Raw genomic sequence first — 20,809 nt, 5'->3', positions numbered from 1 at the left:
AGTCCCATAGTCCATGGAGGTGACACGGAGATTATGCTATTCCAGAGCTCTCCAGTTCCAGCCCAATCCCCTCACTCCCTCCCTGGGACAGCCACTCAGCAGCACAAGCAGAAGTTCTTCCTCTGTCACCAGTGATGAAAAACCATCCTCTGCTCCCAGGCAGAGCCTCAGCTCCCTGAGAGCCATCCCTGCTGCTCAGCAGTCCCCTCCCTGCCTGGGGACAGCTGTCACACAGCACCTTCCTGCCAGCTCAGCCACGCCAGCCTGCAGGCTCACAGGGACCCCAAAACTCAGCCCAGAGCACAGGATCCCATGAGTGTGGCACTTGGGAGCAGGAGGTTCATCAAGGACAGGTCCTCATGGCAAGATCCACAGCAAACCCACCCCACTGCCTGATCACCAGGGAAAGGCCAAGGGCAGTCCACTGGGGCTTCCTGCACAGACAAAGGCTGCCCAGCTTGTCCCTTCCATCACTCCAGGCAGCCTCATAAAGCCAGGAATGTGCCTCTTCCAGGGAAACACTGACTTTTCAAAAGGCATGGCTTGCACAGTCAGTAGAGTGGGGAATGCACCAGGAGTGGCGAGAGGGGAAATTCAGGATCTGATGGCACAGATGGGGCTTTCAGCTCCTCCAGCAAAGTCCAGCAAGGACCGCTTGCTGGACAGGAGAAGGCTGGGGATAAAGCAGGTGCTCCTCACTCAGCACACAACATCCACCAGTGCCATGGCAAGCGATGCACCAGCCCTGGGGAGGCACTGAAGGGCTAAAGCCACCCCCAGAACATCCCCCCCATCCTCCAGGCAGACAGGGAAGGCTCTTTCCCACCTGCAGGATGTCACCTGAGCCAAACACCCTCCCAGTGCCTTGGGAAGGGCACAAAGAAACAGGAGCCAAGGTCACAACATGCCCAGGCAGGGCTGGGGTCACCCCGAGGGACACCCAGCCCTCCTGTGCCAGCCTGGGTGTCCCTGTCACAAACAGCCACAGCCTGAGAAGGACCCAAGGCACCCAGGCTCCCTGAGCACAACTGTACCAGAGGGGAAAGCTGCTCCTGCAGCATTCCACAGCCAGCCCCGAGCCCAGCCAGAGGGCTGCAGGGAGTCTCAGGGTGCAGGAGCCTTGGGACTCCCCTCTTTTGGCCCTGCTTCCTAGAGCCAGACAGGGAAGTAGTGCTGAGGTGGGAATCCCAAGCAAAAGGGTCAACAGAGCTTCAAGACATCTTACTTCCCCAGGGAAAGGTCTGGGTGATCTTGGGCAGAGAAACACCAAATCAGGGTGTGGTGATGCTCTCCTGGCCCAGGACAGGGGGGTGTGGGCAGCTGGAGCTCCCACCGAGCTGCCTGGGAGGATGTGGGATGGCAGAGCAGGCAGGGCTCAGGCAGGGATGCAGGCAGGAATGCAGGCAGAGCTCAGGCAGGGATGCAGGCAGGGATGCAGGCAGGGATGCAGGCAGGGCTCAGGCAGGGATGCAGGCAGGGCTGTGCTGTGAATGGTACCCGGGAAGCTCCACCTCTGCTGGTTACTTAGCGACCAGCATCCCACAGGAGCCAGCGCAGCCCTGCCAGCAGCACCGGTCCTGCTGCAGAGCCTGGCAGCAGAGGGGGGCTGGGACCAGCCAGGAACCAGCCCTGGTGCCCGCCAGGCTCCCCCTTGCTGCTGCAGCAGCAGGATGGCTCCACTGGCATGTGCTCCTCTGCAGTTTGAGCTGCACCCCACAGCTCAGCCCCCCCTCGGCCCAAAGGCCTCCAGGAAAGGGAGCAGCACTTCCAGATGAGACCCTCCTGCTCCAGGTCCAGCTGCTGCCTCCAGAAACTGATAAATGCCACCTAGGGAAGGGAAAGCACACATGGAAACACCTTCATCACATCTGAGCCCATCTCAAGAGCCAGTCCAGCTGACTGGGATCTCAGAATGGTTTGGGTGGGAAGGGATCTTAAAGCCCATCCAGTGCCACCCCTGCCATGGGCAGGGACACCTGCCACTATCCCAGGCTGCTCCAAGCCCTGTCCAGCCTGGCCTTGGGCACTGCCAGGGATCCAGGGGCAGCCACAGCTGCTCTGGGCACTCCGTGCCAGGGCCTGCTCACCCTCCCAGGGAACAATTCTGCCCAATATCCCATCTGACCCTGCCCTCTGGCTGTGGAAGGCCATTCCTTGTGTCCTGTCCCTCCAGACCCTTGTCCCCAGTCCCTCTCCAGCTCTCCTGGAGCCCCTTTAGGCTCTGGAAGAGGCTTTAAGTCCTCTCTGGAGGTTTCTCTTCTCCAGGCTGAACACCCTCAGCCAACAGAGGCCAACATTCTTCCAAACACCTCAAAATTCATTTGCATGGAAGAAAATGCTACAAGTTCACAGGAGAAGAGCAGCAGGTCTGTAAGTGAAACAGGCAGGAGCTCAAGGAAGAGAATTGCTCTTGCAAATGTCTTTTTGGGCCCTGCCTGCAATTTATGCCGCTGTTCGTCTCCCTTCCGAGGGAAGACAGATTACCTGGCTGGAAAGAGAAGCAGGAAACTGCTGTATTAACCATGAAAAGCACAGCTGGAAAATAGACCTTTGGGGGCTTCCTTAAACTATCCCCAGTACTGGTGTTTCTAGCAGAGCTCTGACCTCTCACAGGTCAGAGAGTAAACCCAAGCTTTCCCTTTGACTTGGCACCTGAAAATCTGACTGATCACTGTGCTGCAGGAAATCAATGCATCCACCAGCACAAGGAGGCTTCCATGAGCTCCTCACCCTGGCATTGCCCCCTGGCACTGCACCCTTGGCACTAAAGGAGCCTGAGAGAGCTGCAGTTGGCCGCTCCCCAAAGTCCCCAGCTCCCCTCACCCCCAGCCAGGTCATCCATCCCTGCTGCCATATGGATATGCTGGGGCACAGCATCCCACACTGGCTCACCCACCAGCAGCATCAATCCCTAAGGTTTTTCAGGGAAGTGGAGGAGAATATCTTAGGTGGGTTATTTTGAGGTTTTTTTAAGATATGTTAAGGAGATATTTTCTGCAACAAAATACCTGTTGCTATAAGGGTTTTAAACCAAAAGAAACACCCCCAAAAATCCATTCTTCCCTGAGTGCAGGTTCACCAAGGCTCAGGGGGCTGGTCACAGGCCCCACTAGGGCCAGGGCAGCCCCAGGAGCCCAAAGGCTGCTCTGCCAAGGCCTAGGAGGTGCAGCTGGCACTGACTTCTGCTAGAGCCCGAGGTGCTGACACGTCTGCAAGCACTGCCTCGATCCAGGCCTGACACCACCAACTGCCACTGCTTGGGATTTATTCAATTTGCTTTGTATCACTCCCAAGGACAAAGCTGAAAACTCCTTTTTTGTCCCTGCTGAGCTGCAGTTGGAGTCTGGCTCAGCCCTGTGCAGGCTGCAGCTCTGCTCCCAGGCTAGGCCCTCCTGTGGATTCCCCTCGGAATCCACGGGACCCCAGGTGTGCCACCAGCTCTGCCACTCCGTGGGAGCCCTGGCACTGGTCCCTGCCTTGCTCCTGCACTCCAGCCAGCAGCAGGGAGCTGAGTCCTTCAGCAGGGCCAGCCCCAGCCTGACCCACAGCTGTCCAAAGCCATGCCAGGGGCTCTGGAATCCATGCTCGGAGCCCTCAGCTCTGGCTGCAGAGCTGCTCCAGCCTCTGCTCCCCCAGCCAGCTCCTCCAAGGTCTCACCACATGGAGGGACCCCCATGCCAGCCCCTCCCAGGCACAGGACAGACATTTTCTGGAAAGCCAATATCGCTGCTTTTGCCTTGCTCTCCCCCAGCCCTTCCATTTTACCTCCTGGCCAAACCTGAGCACAGCAGCTGATTTTTTTTCCCTTGCTGTTTAATCTCTCCCCAGCTTGAAGAGGACGTTCGCTCAGCACCTGCAGAAGCTCAGCTACCTTTGATGTGTCTGAAATTCTACCCCCAGGCAGGTGACAAGTATTCAGGGAGCTTGGACAATTAAATGACAAGAGAAGGAAGGGCTGCAGGAAAAGCTTAAAAACATAATAATAAATAAATAAAGGGGAAACAAAAACCAAACCTCCCCACCAAAGCCTCCCCACCACAGCCAAGGGCAGAGCCTGAGAGAGGCAGAGCCTGAGAGAACCACCAGAACCACCAGAGCCTCCTGCTCTGAGGGTCCCAACCCAGGCACCCTGAGCCCTACATTGGGAGCAGGGATCCCACTGTCACAGCTGGTCTGGCCCCACCACAGCTAATCCCAACACAGCAATTTGTGTCCAGGAGGTGTTGGACCATGCCACCAGCCCTGGGCAGAAGCTGGCACAGATCCTGCCCTCCCAACTAAACTGGGAAAGCTTCAGGCAGGACCAGGACCACAAAGTCAGAGGTGGCTCCAGCTCAGCCAGGTCCACCCCAGCCTGAGCCCTCTGTCCCAGCCAGCTTGGGCTGGCACAGCACCGTGTGCTTCTGCTCACCAGCCCCTGGTCACCTCTTGGGGACCTGAAGGTGATCAGTGACCCTTCTAAGAAGAGGAAAGAAGCCTAGACTTTCCAAGAGTTGGGGCTGCCCATCTTGGTCAGCAGGGGAATGAACTGAGTGCTCGCAAGGCCACCTGCCCCCCCAGACAGCATCACCCTGCTTGGGCTGGCACAGGGGACACACCTGGAGATGCCTCTGGGCCCTGCTCCTGCCAGGAGCACTCACAGCCCCCCGACCTCCCAGCCTGGCCTGACCTCAGGGCACCACCCAGGGCAGCCACAGGCACCAGGAGCCACAGAGGAGCATGCTCACAGCACCACAGCCCCACATGGCTCAGCACTGTGTCCCTGCAGCAGCCTCAGGGACTGTCACTGGGGCTGTTCCTGGTGGCAGCACAAGGGTGACACAATCCAGTCAGGGACTGTCACTGGGGCTGTTCTGGTGGCAGCACAAGGGTGACACAATCTCCCTGGCCGCAGCATCCGCCACATCCCACGGCTCTGTCTCCCCGGCAACCCAGGTACCTTCTCACTTGCAGCTGAGCAGCCTTGTGCACAGAAGCCGAGCTAAATCCAGAGTGGGATTAGGGCAGCCCTCTCCTTCCCTCACCCTCCCAAATCCATCCAGCCCCAGTTTTCCACCCAAAACCCACCATGAAGCACCAGCTTGCAGTGAGGAACGGGGGGTGCAGCACTCCTGCCCAGCCCACCTGCCCCCACACCAGGGGCTGTGCTGCCATCCCTGGGATTTTGGCTGGAGGAAGGTGGGACTGGAGCAGGTGGAGTGACAGCACTGTCTCAGCTCTGGCTGCCTTCAATGACAGCATGCACATGGGAGCTGGACAGGTGACACCAGTGGCGAGGAGCCCCAGCCTCCCACTCTATCCAGCAAACCCAGTGGCCTGAGGCTCTGACAGCTTCTCCACAGTGCAGAGCTCCCTGCAATACCCCACCTGTGTCCTGCCTGCTGCACAGGGGGCCCCATAATAAAGGAAAGAACAGCAAGGGCTGTGGGAAACGGGCTGGAAGAAGCCAGAGAGGTGCTGTTGGAAGAGCACACCAGCACTGGGGCAGGTGCCCAGCCTCTGTTGTTCCTCTGGGAACAAGTCCTGCAGATCCCCAGCCCACACTGGGCCTGCTCAGATGCTGCCCACGGCTCCACATCCCTTGGGCCCTGCTGTGCCAGAAAAGCTGTTGAAACACCGGTCCCAGGTGGCAAATCCTCCTCCGCAGGGATGTGAGAGCAGACAGCTCTTCCTCTCCCCCCAGCCCCACAGGGATCCCCAGTGCAGCAGAGCAGGAGCCAGCCCAGCCCAGCCCTTCCAACCCTTGGCCAGGAGGAGTGGGGAGGGTGGGACCAGAGCTCTCCATCACCTGCCAGGGCTTTGGTGAGCGCGGGGCCAGCTGAGCAGCAAAGCTGCATCTTCCCAGGAGAGCCCCAGCTCCTGCTGCCTGAGCACAGAGCCCTGCATGCCACAGGAGGGGCAGGATTCCAGCGTGGCTCTGGCCAAGGAGGCTCCAACAGCCGGGCCCAGGGGTCAGAGCCAGGCTGCCCCACCGTGACCCAGCTCCGGAGTACTGTGATGCACAAGAGGTTAAAGGCTTGGCCAAGGCAAGCAGGGGTTTGGCCAGCAGCCAGCCTTTCCCAAGAGTTTGAGGGAACTGGCAGCTCCCCCAGCCTTCAGGGCCCACATTGCCACATACCACAAACCTGTTTGCTCAGCCTCAGCAGCTGGGATGGCACAGAGCAAGGCTCACTGACCAAGGCATGTCTTGCAGCCAGGATGGGCCCCAAATCAAGAGGAAAGTGCAGCAGCAACCCTGGGGCAGGGCAGGAACAGGCAGAGCACTGCCCTGGTAGCCACAGGCGGCACTGCCAGCTCCCACTGGCTGTGCCAGGGCTGCCAGCCTTGCCAGGGTCCTGCTGCAGCAAGGGGTGGAAGGCAGGGAGCACAGAGCAGCCTCATCCCCCCAGCTGCTCTGTGAAACAGCTCTTCTCAGGCCAAAGGGGATCTGTGCAGTGCCCTGGGCCAATCCCCCTTACAGGGACCTATTCCTGCCCAGGGTGTTGAGGGGGCCTCAGCAGGTGCTCTGTGCTCACCTGAGCTCTGCAGGCATTAAAAACTGCCTGTGAGCAGAGCTGTGGGACTGAACCCCCCCCAGTGACACATCCCTACAGCCCCGGGGCTCTGCCTGGGGGTGGTGCCGGAAGCTGGCCCTGCCCTGCTGACCCCCCCCACTTCTTTTTGGGATGGGGAGTGACTGTCCAAAAGGTGCCACAGCCAAGTCAGCCTGGGCAGGGAGCAGGACCACCAGCCTGCAGCCATCCCTGCCCTCCTCCTCTAAGCCTCGCACAGGGATGGCACCAGAGAGCAGCCCTGGAATGTTCTGGTGCAGCAGGGCAGGGAAGCTGAGCCAAAGGCTGTGATGGCAGAGCCAGTGCCCTGGGAACCCAGTTTAGATGCCACTGCCCTCTGTGGAGCACCAGCAAGGCACCTGGGCTGCACTCCAGGAGCAGGCAGGTGTGCTGCGGCCCTTGTGGAACACCCTCACCCTGCCAGGGACTGGCAGAGAGCTGTTCCCATCCTTCCTCCTGCCCGCAGAGGAAGGCAGGGACCATGGGTTCAGCTGCCTTGTGCTGGGATGTGGCAGCCAGGGCAGATCACCTGCTCCCTGAGCAAGAACACAGGGCCAGACACCCTGGGAAGCAGTGGGCTGGAGGAGGAGAGGAGCTCGAGGAGGGGAACTGCACCCAGAGCAAGGGAAGGCACCAAAAGGAGCCCATGCCTGGCACAAGCTCAGCCCTGCCTTTCCCCATCTTCTCCCACCCAAAGGCAGGGCCAAGCACTCTCCCCACCATCATCATCCTCTGCTCTGCAGCCCCACAAGGCCCTGTCAGGGTCTAGAGTAGTAACAAAGTGTCATTTTCCCCAAGGTAATGGTGACACCTTCTGCACCACTGAGGAGCATGGGGTAGTTCAGTTGGACCAACAGTGATCATCAGGCCAGCTGATGGATGAGCATATCAAGCTCCCACAGGATCAGTCCCCAGCCAGCCCCAGCAGCCAGGAACCCTGCCCAGGAGCTGGGATCCAGCACCAGAGTGAGGGAGCTGCTGGAGCCCAGAGACAGGAGAATCTCATTGCCAGCACAATCCCTGTGCCATGACCTAAGTCCTTAGAGCAGCCCTTCCTAGAGCAGTGGATACCTCCCTGGGCACACAGCTGCAGCACCCACAAGATACAAGGGGCAACCAAAGACACCCAGAGCTGGGCCAGGCCCCCCAGCTGCACCTGGGCCACCAAAGCCACCAGCAAGGGCAAGGGGCTGGCTGGTACCAGGAGTCACCATGGGGATGGCACATGTCCTCCTTCCTACTCCTCATGCCAGCCCAGCATGGGGGACCCCAACAGGGACTTGCAGCCCATCCAGGGGCAGAGCTTCCTGGTGGCATTGCCCAGGAGCAGACACTCCCCATGGGTACCCAGTGGGTAAAGAGCCCAGCACAGAGCCCAGGGCACCCTGACCCCACCCTCAGGGGACACTGAGGCCACGCAGGAGCACATGAAACCCACATGGAATCCACCACTGACGCTGGGCCTGCAGCTCTGCCTCGACCAACTCCAGACTGCTCACCCCACTCCCAAACCCCTGAGCACATGAAGGCAGGACAAGAATCCCTGCCATTCTCCTGGCTCTCCCTACAGACCTGCACCCTTGGGCACAGGTGGAGTTGGCATCTTGCAAGGTGCCTGGAGGAGGAGAGGCTCCTCCTCCAGTTTATGAGAAACTGCTCATAAAACACGGAGACCTGCCCTGCTGTGAGCCAGAGCCAGCTCCAGCCCCGAGGAGCCCATCAGAGTAGCCCATCACAGCCCTCAGCAGGGACCCAGATCCCCTGCCCACACCCACAGACCATGGAATATCCTGAGCAGGAAGGGACCTACAAGGACCATCCAGTCCAGCCCCCAGCCCTGCACAGACACCCCAACAATCCCACCCTGTGCCTCGGAGTGTTTTCCAAACACTCCTGGAACTCTGACTATTCCCTGGGGAGTGCCCAGCACCCTCTGGGTATGGAACCTCTTGGATAAAGAACCTGCACCCATTGCCTTGTGTGGGCAGGAGCCAAACCTCGTGGGCAGCAGGGTCTGAGCCCTGTGGTGCACACTGCCACACACTTCTGTCACCTGGGACAGAGCCAGGACAGCGGGGTGCAGCTGTGGAGCTCCTCATCCCAGTTTTCAGGTAAGGACATCATCCTCCCACCTCAGCCCAGGGTGAAGGTCGTGCTGCAGCTCTGCCCAGGCTCACCTCGCTGTGCAGGTCAGAGAGACAAAGCAGAAACAGGACCTTGTCCCCCCAGCCCTCCTGGGTGCTGGAAGCTGCTCACATCTGGTTTCACATGGCTGTCACTGTGCTGGGCAGTGGGGCCCTGGAATGGAGGAGTCCAACAGCTGGAGGGACTCTGGTGTCCCTGAAGAGGCTGGACCACAGGCCCTCGACTCTTTCAAGCACCACAGCAATTGAATTCTGCAGCTCAGCCCTCTCCCAGCATGTACTTGAGGCCAGCCCCATGAGCCCAGGGACCTTTGCCCTGGGCAGGGATCCACAGCCAGCAAAACCCCACAGCTGCTTTGCAGACACACTGCCTTCCTCAGATCCTCCACAAAAGAGACCACGGAAACCCAGAGTGGGGAAGCCCAACACTGAAACCCCAAACCCACTCTGGCAGTGGACAGGGACTTGGGCAGCCTGGAGGAACCTTTCTGTGGGCAAAGGAGCTGCTGCCCAAGTCCCAGCTGAACCAGAAAACAATCCCAACACAAAGAAAGCCACAAGCAGCCCAGGCCCAGCAGTTTAGTGTTTTGGTGGGAGCAGGCCAGATTCCCAGGGGTTTCTGGCAGACAAGCCTCTCCCTGCAGCACCTCTCTGTGCTGAGCAACCTTTTCTGTGCTGTAAAACCCACTCAGCCTCATGTGAGATGTGGAAAGGAGAACAAAAGCTTTGAGGATAAACTCACGCTGCTTCCAGGGGCTGCTCTCAGCACTTGTCTCGGGCACGATTTACAACCTGCAAAGAAGAAATCAGATTTGGTTAAAAAGAAGGGAAAAGTTCTTCCCAGAGATGATGGCAAGCGCTCAGAAGGACAGCTACAGTTGTCACCAAAGGGTGCCTGCCCAGCTCCAGCACTGTGTTTGGATTCCATATAAATCTCCCTGCTGGAAATGGGAGCTGTGGATTGCCCCAGATGTCGTTGTGCTCTCCTGATGTGCAGCCAGCCCTGTTCCTTCCTGGAGAACAGCAAATATTTACTACGGCAGCGCCGAAGAGCCCACACACCTCCGAGTGCCACCACATCCCCTGGGCATGGCCCAGGCTCTCCTTTCAGGCCATCTGTGCCACTTCTTTGTCACCCATGGCTGTGGCTTGAGGGCAGCATCTGGTTGGCAGGGCTGTGGCTGCGGGACAGCGGTGCAATGGAGCCAGCCCCACGCCCCAGCCAGGGCAGCTCCAGCAGGGGAGGAGAAGAACCAGCAGCAAGCAGGGACAGCCCCAGCCTGCAACTGCCTTTTCAGAGCCTCTTTTACATGACAACTGCACCTAACCAGGGAGTGCCACAGGAAGAGGAAGCATGGTCTGGCACAGCAGGGATAGCTCCCACTTCTCCAAGGGTTAATTTTCAAACATCCTTGTTCAGGCAAGGCCCAGCCTCCCCCCAGGCAGAAGCAAAGCAGGCCTATGCAAAGCTCCCACCTCTCCCATGGATTCAGCAAAATCCTCTCACTCTCCACAAGCAACATCAGCTGTGTGCAGCCCACAGCCAGCCCTGAGCAGCACCAACCCAAGCAGCTTTCCCAGGAGGCACAAAGGCTGCTCCAAGCCAGAAAACCTGGTGTAATAAAGCTGTGAGCTTCAGCACCTCCAAGGACACAAACCCACCTTTGAGCAGGTGATCTGCATGAGAGATAAGGTGAGGAGGAGGGGGTGGCAGCTGCCACCTGCATGGCCCTGTCCTGTGCCTGTCACCCTGGGGAAGCACAGGCAGGATGTCACCACGTGCTGGTTCTGGGTGCACTCCGTACACCCCTGCCCAGCGGGCACAGATCCTTCCCCAGACGTGTGGTTTTACTGGCTCAGCTGTCCTGGGCTGTGGGCAGCAGGGCTGGGTGGCCACACAGGGCAAGCCTGTGACCAGCTCCAGCGCTGGTGGCACCCACAGACACCACTGCCATGGAGCCTGAGCACTGGAGCTGGGTGTGTGTCTCACTGTGACACAGGGATGCCACTTGTGTGTGGGGGCTGCTGTCCTGTGCCAGTACCCTCATGCCCACTCCACTCCATCCCAGAGCCCAGAGAAACCTCCCTGTCCTTCACCTCCGTCCTCTGCTCACAGGGATACTCCTGCTCAGAGGCTCAGGAGGCAGAGCAGACCAAGAGCCCTATGAGAAGGGCTCTGTCTCTCCAGCAGGACATGGGTGCCACCAAGCTGAGCTGATCCATGGGCTGGACTCCAGCAGCAGACACAGGGCACACAGGGGACCTCTGGGATTCTCTCCCTGCTTCAGTGCAGCTTCCGTAGCCTTGCTCGTTCTCTGGAGCCCAGTGATTTCTGTGGGTACTCCAGGCTGCTGCCACGTTTGTGTGCTTGGATTTCTCTCATCCCAGCTCAAGGGGGGTCAATAGATGCCTGGCAGAGATGGGCAGGCAGGTGCAAGAGCAGCCAGCTTTCCACAGACCCCCAAGGAGGAGTATGGCACCAGTGGCCCCAGCAGCCAGGGCTCCCAGGGCTGCACCTGCTCTTGCTGCGAGGGAGGATGGAGAATGCAGCCACCACGGGAAGGGCAGTGGCACTCAGCACTCCCCAGCCTGCCTGTGCTGACACTGCCAAACAAAGCCCCTGCACTCCCCATCCCCCCTGCCCTGTGAGAGGCTACCATGGCTTCTATGCCGGCCCTGAGCCATGGCCATTTCGGGGTGTGAGACACTTCATCAATGAGGATCATATTAATCACAGAATCACAGAATAATGAGGTTGGAAGAGACCTCCAAGATCATCAAGTCCAACCTATGCCCTAACACCTCAACTAGACTATAGCACCAAGTGCCATGTCCAGTCTTTTTTTAAACACATCCAGAGATGGTGATTCCACCACCTCTCTGGGAAGACAATTCCAGTACTTTATTATTCTTTCGGTGAAAAATTTCTTCCTAATATCCAACCTGTACCTCCCCTGACGTAGCTTGAGACTGTGACCTCTTGTTCTGTCAGTGCTGCCCGGTGAAAGAGACCGACCCCCACCTGTCTACAGCCTCCCTTCAGGAGGTTGTAGAGAGCAATGAGGTCACCTCTGAGCCTCCTCTTCTCCAGGCTAAACAACCCCAGCTCCTTCAAATGTTCCTCATAGGGTTTGTGTTCCAAGCCCCTCACCAGCCTCGTTGCCCTCCTCTGGATGCACTCAAGCATCGCAATGTCCTTCCTAAACTGAGGGCCCAGAACTGGACACAGCACTCAAGATGCGGTCTCACCAGTGCTGAGTACAGGGGAAGAATGACCTCCCTACTCCTGCTGGTCACACAATTCCTGATCCAGGCCAGGAGCCATTGTCCTTCTTGGCCACCAAGGCACACTTCTGGCTCATGTTCAACTGGCTGTCGACCAGCACCCCCAGGTCCCTTTCCGCCTGAACACTGTCCAGCCACACTGTCCCCAGCTTGTAACGTTGTAGGGGATTTTTGTGGCCAAAATATAGAACTCGGCACTTAGACTTATTAAACTTCATGCTGTTGGACTCTGCCCATCCATCCAACCGATCTAAGTCTCTCTGCAGAGCCCTCCTTCCTTCCAATAGATCAACACAAGCTCCCAGCTTAGTGTCGTCTGCAAATTTACTAATGAAGGACTCGATGCCCTCATCCATGTCATCTATAAAAATATTAAATAGAACTCGTCCCAGTACAGAGCCCTGAGGGACACCACTGGTGACTGTCCCCAGCTGGATGCAGCACCGCTCACCACCACTCTCTGGGCCGGCCATCCAGCCAGTTCTGAACCCAGCACAGAGTGCTCCTGTCCCAGCCGTGGGTTGCAGCTTTTCCAGGAGTGTGCTGTGGGAGACAGTGCCAAAGGCCTTGCTGAAGTCTAAATAGACAACATCCACAGCCTTTCCTGCATCCACCAGTCAGGTCACCTGGTGGCTAATGAAGCGTTCTGGGAATCCTGGCAGTGGGAGTCCCCCAACCCTGCTCACTTCTGCCCACAAGCAGCAGCTCCCCAGAGCAGAAATCCATGCCAGCCTGTGCCCCAAGCCCCTGCCAGGCAGCCCTGCCAGCATCAGGCTGGTGTGGACAGGCACAGACACTGCCCCGGACTCACAAACATCCCATGGTGACCCACATTGTCACCACCTCAGCCAGCCCTGACAGGTCGGCGTGACGCTGCCCGGGGACAGCCACGGGGACATGGTGGCACACGGATGAAGGCACCACTGGCTGGGCTTAGGAAGGAGCCCTGCACTGCTCTGGCTCACCCAGATTTAAACCAGAACCTTGCAAACCTGATGATGGGTCCAACTGAGGCACAAGGATCATAGTGTCCCCTCCAGCATAGCAAGGGAGGGCAGGGCAGGGAGTGCAGCTGCAGAGGAGCCCAGGAGACATAGGGGAGTCCATGGACCACACCAGGGACCATGGACCACAGCAGGGACCAGTCTATGGACCACACCAGGGACCATGGACCACACCAGGGACCAGTCCATGGACCACACCACCATGGCCTTCCCAGGCCTGCCCAGGGTGGGACTGAGCTCCAAAGCTCTGTCAGCAGTGTGGAGGTGCCCAGGAGGGCTGAGAGTGCCCCTGTCCCCAAAACACAGCACAGGCAGCTGCACCTTCTCTACATCCTGTGGCCCTTCCCTTGGTCACCCCAAGTCAGACAGGTCTTACATCAGACCAAGGTGACAAACAGGAATTTACTCATCCCATAGAATCCCAGAATGGTTGGGGCTGGAAGGGACCTCAGAGCCCAACTCATTCCACCCCCTGCCATGGGCAGGGACACTTTCCACTAGACCAGGGTGCTCCAAGTCCCATCTAGGCTGGCCTTGGACACTTCCAGACATGTTATGCTACCATGGCCACCATGCCCTACCAGCAGGAAGCATTCCTTGGCTCCCTGAAGAACAGCCCCAGGGAATTGGCAGAGGTAACAGCCCCTGCCCCGCGTAGGGATGTGCAGACCCAAGCCAGATCAGCCCTTCCAAGAGGCTTCTCTTGTTCTGGCCACTTCACTCCACAGGACCTTCATCGATCAGGACTTGAGTAAATCTGCTGAAGGGAAATACTGCTGAGAATTCGGGCTGGAATTTTCCCCTGCCAAAGTTCACCATCACCACATAACATTAGTCTGTATCCTTGTCAAAAATGACACCTTCCCACAGTGAGCAGCAGCCCCACTGTCCAACCATCCTTCTCCCACCTGGAGCCCTTTGCCACATCCCTCTCAGCATCACCAGAGCCCCAAAGTTGTGTCAGGTGCCACGATCCTCCGCGCTCCTGCCAGCACAGACACTGCCAGACCCAGAGTGCACCTCATGACAGCATCCAGCTGCTTCCCACAGGACCGCTGAGACAAAAACCTGCAGGACCCCCAAGCCCTTCACGTGTGGCCACCTGGGGATGGTGATGCTCTGGCGGATATGGCTGGGGGAGGATGCGAGGGGCTGGGCCATCCCCGCCTCCACCGGCCAGGACGCCTTGCTGCTGGCACTGGCCCCAGCCAGGCCGATTAGCTGATTACAAAGGGGAATGTGTCATTTCAAACACACAATAAGATTTCCCGGCCCTTCTGCCCATAACAAAATGTCTCGTGAAATGGCTCATTCTGTTCTCCCATAGAAACGTGTTTCCCTTCTAAAGCCTGACAGAGGAGAGGAGGGGGGAAAAAAAGGAAAAGGCAAAGCTAAAAATATCCGAAAGATACCATGACAGCAACAGATTCACAGGAAAATGAGGTGGGAAGGGGGCTGTGAATGTGTTAAGATCCTGTTTAATCTCTCCCCAGCCACCTAAAAAACGCACCGAAGGCAGAAACGATACCTCAACATTTCCTTTGTGCGGGAGCTGACTCCACCCTGTGTTTTCCTCTCCATCTGATGCTCGGGGAAGGATACCAGCAGACATCTCCGCTGCTGCCAGGCAGCGAGGGGCCCTGGCAGTGGGTTAGTAGGAGCAGAGGGAGGAAGGAGCCGGTGGGAAGAACCTGGCAGCAGGGCTGGGCTGTGAATCCCCATTCAGCATCGCCTCAGATGAAGGATGCGCTTTACACTGGCGCAGCACCTGCTCCTGCTTCCCACCCCAGCGCCTCGCCACGGGTCCAGGAGGGCTCGGGGACAGCACAACCCAGCCAGGTGGTCCCAGGGTCCAGTTACAGCTGGTGGGGAGCGGGCTGGACACTGAAAGGGGGATGGAGCAGATCCCGACCTGCAGCCACATTTCACTGCCACAAAGAGGCCAAGTGCCCGAGTGAAACTGCTGACCTGCTGGCAGGCACAGATCTGCAGCTTCAGCCTCATCTGTCTCGTGTTCTGAGCACAATAGGGTCAGCCCGGCATCCCCCTGGCGCTGGGATCCCGCCAGCCCGGGGTGCTGAGCAGATGCTCCAGCCACAGCAGCTGCCGGAGGATCCCCGGCCCCAGGCACTGCTGAGCCCCAGGGAGCCTGCAGAGAGCAAGACACAGACCATCAGCAGGAGATGGAAAGAAAATCCTCTTCCAGAGATTTATCATCCAGATTTTAAGGCTCTGTCTGCTGCTTCAATTCCTGGGGAAGGGGCATGAGTGGGCTCAGGGGTGTGCACACACCAGTCAGGACATTGACAACTCTGAGCTGCATCCAGAGCCCCCTCAGCTGTTTACTGGGAGAAGCAGACACAAGAATTTGTATCAAATCACCCATCCAAGGCTCTGGGATGTCTGTCCCATTACTCTCTGCCCAGTGCAAGGAGAGCAAACCTTGACTCTTGTACCAGTTGTACCAAACTTCAGCCCAACAGCACTTCTTAGGATTGGATATCAGGGAGAAATCCTTCCCTGTGAGGGTGGGGAGGCCCTGGCACAGGGTGCCAGAGAAGCTGTGGCAGGACATGTCCAAGGCCAGGTTGGACAGGGCTTGGAGCAACCCGGGACAGCTGGGAAGGTGTCCCTGCCCATGGTAGGAGGGTTGGATTGAGATGAACTTTAAGGTCCTTTCCAACCCAAATCCATGATTCTATGGCTCCACACATCCCCTTGGAGCAAGGCAGGGCAGAGGGAGCAGCTGCCATCCAAGACAAGGGACATCCACAGGGCCTGGGCCCAGCACCCCACTTTGCACCAGGGACACACTGTGTGGACAGGAGAGCTGCTGCAGGAAGCAGCCGCCGCTTCCACACTGGAAAACGTGGCTGCCCAGATTTCCTCCTCTTCACTTGAAGACACACTTAGGTCCTGGACAACCCACAAGCTTCCACTCAAGGGCTGGAAGGAGAGGAAGGCTGGATCTGCAGCCCCAGGAAAGCCTTGCAACATGTCCCCATCAAAGACAAAGTCTCCTCCCACCATGCTTTCCTCCTCCTGTAATCCAGGCAAGAGGATGATGAAGGACTGGCCTAGGAAGTCTGGCCAGTAGCAATGATGCTCAGCTTTACAGCCCTGAATGGCACAGGGCAGGGGCTGGAAGGGGTTCCCGAGGGAGGCTGGAGCTTCCCCTAGCTCGCACACACACAACTCCTTCCAGGCTCGAGGGACAGTACGAGCTCACAGTGCCTTGAGTCCAGATCAAACCCCACATCCCCCTGCAGCAGGGTCAGGTGCAGCCCCACTGCTCAGCACCACAGACCTGTACAGGCTGTGACAAACCCAAAGCTGCTGACTCAGAGGCACTGACTGCTCTGACAAGAATGATGAGCCCCGCAGCCATGGCTGCCACAGCCCCAGCACATTTTTAGGTGCTGCAATCGAGTCAGGTGTTTGTGGATGCACAAGATTCCCTGTGCAGGAGCTCCCAGCACCAGGGACTGCCACTGATTTGTGTTTCTCCTTTGGCAGAGGGAGCTTCAGGCTCAGCTCAGACCTCCAAGCGACAGGCACCGCATGAAAGTCTACTACAGGCAGGCCTCGCAGCCGCCCACGCTGCTCGACGCAGAACTGTGCTGAGCCCATCTCCTCGCACTCCCCATCGTGTCCCAGCTGCCACTCGGTGCCACAGCTCCATGCCCAAGGCAGCAGGGAAATAGCCCAAGTGCATAGCCAAAGAGAATTAAGGCAAAGGACACTCCAGTGATGTCTGTGTGTCTGAGCAGGAAGCTCGGAGCAAGGAAGAGCCAAGCCCACCCCCTGCCCTTTAACCAACAGGTCATTCTCAGCAGCTTCCTAATTTAGAAACCCTAATTAGTTAAGGGAAAGATTTCTTCTGTTAGGGACAGAATTAGTCAGGCACTTGAGTGGTCTGTGTATGTCTGGAAGGCTCGTGTAGGAAAGCAGAAGTCCCCAGCAGTGCTGGAGCAAAGGGAAGGCAGGCAGGATGCCCGGAGTGACGCTCAAACCCCACGGGACGAGGGCTCAGTGCTGCCAGCAGAAAGCCTTAATGTAATTCCATAAACCAGTGAGGGATCCAGCTCCTCACCAGGACCAAGGTCATCACCCTGAGCTTAACAGGGAGCTCAGCTGCCTGCGGGAAGAAAAAGACTTTCCCCAATCTATGCTGCAGTGATTTCTTCAGCTGAGCCAGCCATCCCTCCTGGCCACAAAGACATGAGATACCCGGAGACACTTACCCTGGAAGGTGGTGGTGGTGGCAGCAGCCCAGGGAAGGGGGCCCAGCACACTCTGTGTCTGCACAGGGAGGGCACCAAAACCTTCTCCTGCACACCAGGAATACTCATACCTTTAGCTCAGAAATCCCATTCTGGACTTCAAAAACCATTTCTAGATGCTTCCTCCTGACCAAAACATCTTCCCTAAGAGTTCTGGAGAATGCTCATATCTCAAAAATTGGTAAAAATCAAAAATCCTAGGCAGTCCTAGGCACAACATTCACAAGCAGCCGAAGCAGCAGGGCAAGAACCCATCCCCTGCCAAAGGTAGCCAAACACAGGCTCTGCAGCCCACAGCCCTGCCCACGGCTCTTCTGGGAACGGCTGCATCAAGGAGAGCAATCCCCATGGCACAGGGATGGTGGCAAGAGGAGAGGAGATGGGAATCCTCCCCTCCCGGAGGGGCTCACAGCCCACAGGAGACAGCTGCACCCTGGTCCTTCCTTGACTCCAAACACAGAGGCCATGCCTCGAGGGAGCTCTGGACCTACCACAGCTTCCAGAACATGCCCTGTGTCCCTGCAGGCAGCAGACAGGTCCTCACGGAGAGCACAGCCCCGAGCAGCCCGGGGAGCCCCGCAGATGGGCACTGTGCCTGCTGAGCCAGACTCTGAACCAACAGAACTAAAGAGTAATTAATTCCCTTCTCACAAGGACCATCACCCAAAGCCAGGCAGCCTTCCCTCGGTTCCAAACTCACCCGATGACAACAAGGACACGCAGCTGAAGGCCACCAGAGCTGCTCTCCAGCCGTGGTCTGAGGGGCCTGACACAGCCAGAGCCCTCCCGTGGATGTGGAGACCCACGAGGAACAGAGCAGAGTAACAACGTGCTTCCCCACAGTCCGAGTTTTTCTGGAGCAAAAATCCCTTTGGGCAAGTGTAGCAGGAGAAAGCTGGAGGGAAGGTGCCAGCTGAGTGCAGGAAGGAGACGGATGCATGGGCTGGCCTCGCTGGGGATGCTGGAGAAGCCACACCTCATCCACAGCAATGGAGAAGGGGCTGATCAGGAGTCACCTCACACCATCCACAGCTGAATGAAGCACAGCTTTGCCATCGCCTGCAGCACAGTGAGTCTGCCCAGCCGCACACCCAGACCATTGTTTGCCCACAGAAGGGTCCCCACCGACACAGGCTGAGGGCCGGGCACGCCGGAGGGAACAATACCCCGGGAAACAGCAGAGAAACAGCGATGGGAAATACAGAAACTGCTGATGGGGAAAGGGCCACGCAGGTCCTCTAGTACAATATCCCGGGTAACCAGCCTATGGAGAAAATGCTGAGCTCAAGGATACCTCCAGAGCCCACCTCCTGCCATATGACGGTACTCCAAAAATAACCACAGAAATATGCGAGGACCCATTCCAAGTTGTTCCTGGCTCTCTCCACATTCTCCCTCTAATGTAAATCGTCTCCCTCAGATCGCAGCCCTGAGGTTCAATGTGCTGCCGCAGCTCGGGGCTACGGATCCCTGGGGCTACGACTAGAGGGGGTCGCGCGGTCCCGCCCGCAGGACGCGGCTGGCGCTGCCGCCTGCTCGCGCTGCGCTGCCCGGCACCGGCAGCGCCCGCCGGATCCCCGCGGAAGCCGGGCTGGCCCCGCCCGCAGCATCCCGGCAGAACGCGGAGCGGGATGCGCCGCTGCCGCCGAGGGAAGAAGGCCCGGCTCGGAGCAGCTTTCCCGGCGCTGGGGCTGCAGCCCTGTCCGCCTCTCTCCTCGCAGGCGCCGCGCAGCACCTGGAGCTGCCCGGCCCCGCAGCCCCGCACTCCCCCGGCCGCTCACCTCGGCTCTGCCCGCTCGGCTTGGCCCGGCTCCGTTCCGCCGCTGTGTGCCGGGCGCGGCCGCCGCCGCTGCCCGTCCGTGCCCGCTCGTGCCCCGCCGTGCGGCGGGCGCGGCGCAGCGCGGGGCGGGCCGGGCGCGGTGCGGCGCTGCGGAGGGGCGGGTCCGCACCGCCCGCACGGCCCCGCGCCGCCCCCGCCGCGGGAGCCGCTCCTGGGTCCCGCCGGGCTGCGGGGGCTGCGGGGTGCGCCGGGTCACCCCCTGTCCCCGGGGCACCGAGGGCCCCCCGGGTGTCCCCACGCACGTCCCGCGGGACGCTCCCCCGGCCACGGGCGGGTCCCGTGGAGGCACCCGGTACTTTCAGTCTCCTCCCCCAGGACCTGCTGAGCCTCCTCTGCCGTCCCGTGCAGGACATGCCGAGGGTCCTGCAGCTCCCAGGGGTGCCCGGCCCTTCATGGAGCACCCCGGGCTGTCCACCAGCGGCTTTTGGGGGGCACACCCATGAGCCCGGCCCGGGAGATCGCCACATCAGCACCTGACCACACTTGTGCATTTTGGGGGTGTCAGGGCAAGCAGCCCCCCCAAGAGATGCAATGGGAAGGGGAGGCCGTTGCTCTTCAAAATCTTTGTGCGCCCACAGCATGGACACATGGGATGCATGGGCACACTTGGATACACAGCAGGGATGCACTGGGGGCACAGGGATGCAGTGGGTGCACAGCAGGGATGCACTGAGGGCACAGGGATGTAGTGGGTGCACAGCAGGGATGCACTGGATGCAGAGGGATTCGCTGGATGCACAGCAGGGATGCAGTGGCCACTCTGCTCCCGGTGTAAACCTGGGTATGGGGTTAGCTCTCAGACAGGGGCAGGGAGGCTGCACACTCAGCCCTCTCTGCCCCCCTGTCTGGCAGACACTGAGCAGTGAAGGCTGCAGGGACATGCCAGCCCAGCACATGGGTCTGGGTTGCCTGCTCCCAGAGCCTGTGATGGCTCCGAGCTCAGCACCCGGTGCCTTCTTGCTGATGTGCACTGAGCAGGACTCCAAACAGCACCTCGTGCCCTGACTGCCCCGCAGGGCCTGCCTGGCTTTGCTCCCTTACCTGGTGGCACAGCTGCCCTCAGTGGCTCTCCTGGTGTGAGGGACAGAAAACACCTCCAGTGGTGTGAGGGAGGCCGGGGGACCCTTCCCAGCAGTGAAGCTCCAACTTGGAGCCTCTGCCTGTCCCCTGCAGCCAGACAGTCACAGTGTATCACCTGTCTGGCAGCTGTGGGTGCCAGGGCTCTGTGCCAGCTGCCTCTGGGTGCTGCTCCTTCCCCCAGCCCCACAGGGAGCCTGACCCCTCAGCACCACAGCTGGGCTGGAGTGCTGGGATGAGGCAGGCTTTGTTTGAATGCTTTAGAAAGTGCCTTCTTTATTAGCCACACTGAGGCCTTTTCCCTGACAAACCACATACCAGCAGAGAGTACCAGGAACAAAATGAGGCTGCATGGTCCAGTGGTTCGAGCCAAGGCAGCGATGCCAGCAGGATTGTGGGCTCTAATCCCCTGCTGAGCTGTTGACTCACTGTACAAACTCAGGCAGGTCCTGCCGCTTTGTGCCGTGGAGAAGCCCAGCTGGAAAGTTGGGTAAATAGCAGGAACCTCTTGGAAAAAAAGAAACACCCCACTGCATGGGAGCCAGCTTGAGGGAGGGCATTCATTTACAAACAAATATTCCAGCTCGCTGCTGAGATCCCCTGTGCAGGCACAGCTTTCCCTTCC

General features: G+C 58.9%; 1 protein-coding gene across 10 annotated transcripts in view; it reads right to left on the bottom strand.

Annotated features, from left to right (window-relative positions):
• EPB41L1 (erythrocyte membrane protein band 4.1 like 1) overlaps positions 1-19,129 on the bottom strand; it is a 63,201-nt gene extending 44,072 nt beyond the window's left edge. For 4 of the 10 annotated variants that reach the window (XM_053992590.1, XM_053992592.1, XM_053992591.1 and 1 more), the window contains exons 1-2: positions 19,049-19,128; positions 9,438-9,487 (exon numbers count right to left, since the gene is read on the bottom strand). The gene's annotated coding sequence lies outside the window, so the exon portion shown is untranslated. Of the gene's footprint in view, positions 1-9,437; positions 9,488-19,048 lie in introns of all 10 variants that reach the window. The other 6 variants (XM_053992586.1, XM_053992588.1, XM_053992593.1 and 3 more) reach the window with 5 other exon arrangements.
• Between the last annotated feature and the right edge of the window lie 1,680 nt (positions 19,130-20,809).

Source organism: Vidua macroura, chromosome 17 (assembly GCF_024509145.1).
Source record: "Vidua macroura isolate BioBank_ID:100142 chromosome 17, ASM2450914v1, whole genome shotgun sequence".
NCBI lineage: Eukaryota > Metazoa > Chordata > Aves > Passeriformes > Viduidae > Vidua > Vidua macroura.
The sequence above is the reverse complement of the archived record's forward strand: the minus strand, read 5'-3'. Positions and strand labels throughout refer to the sequence as shown.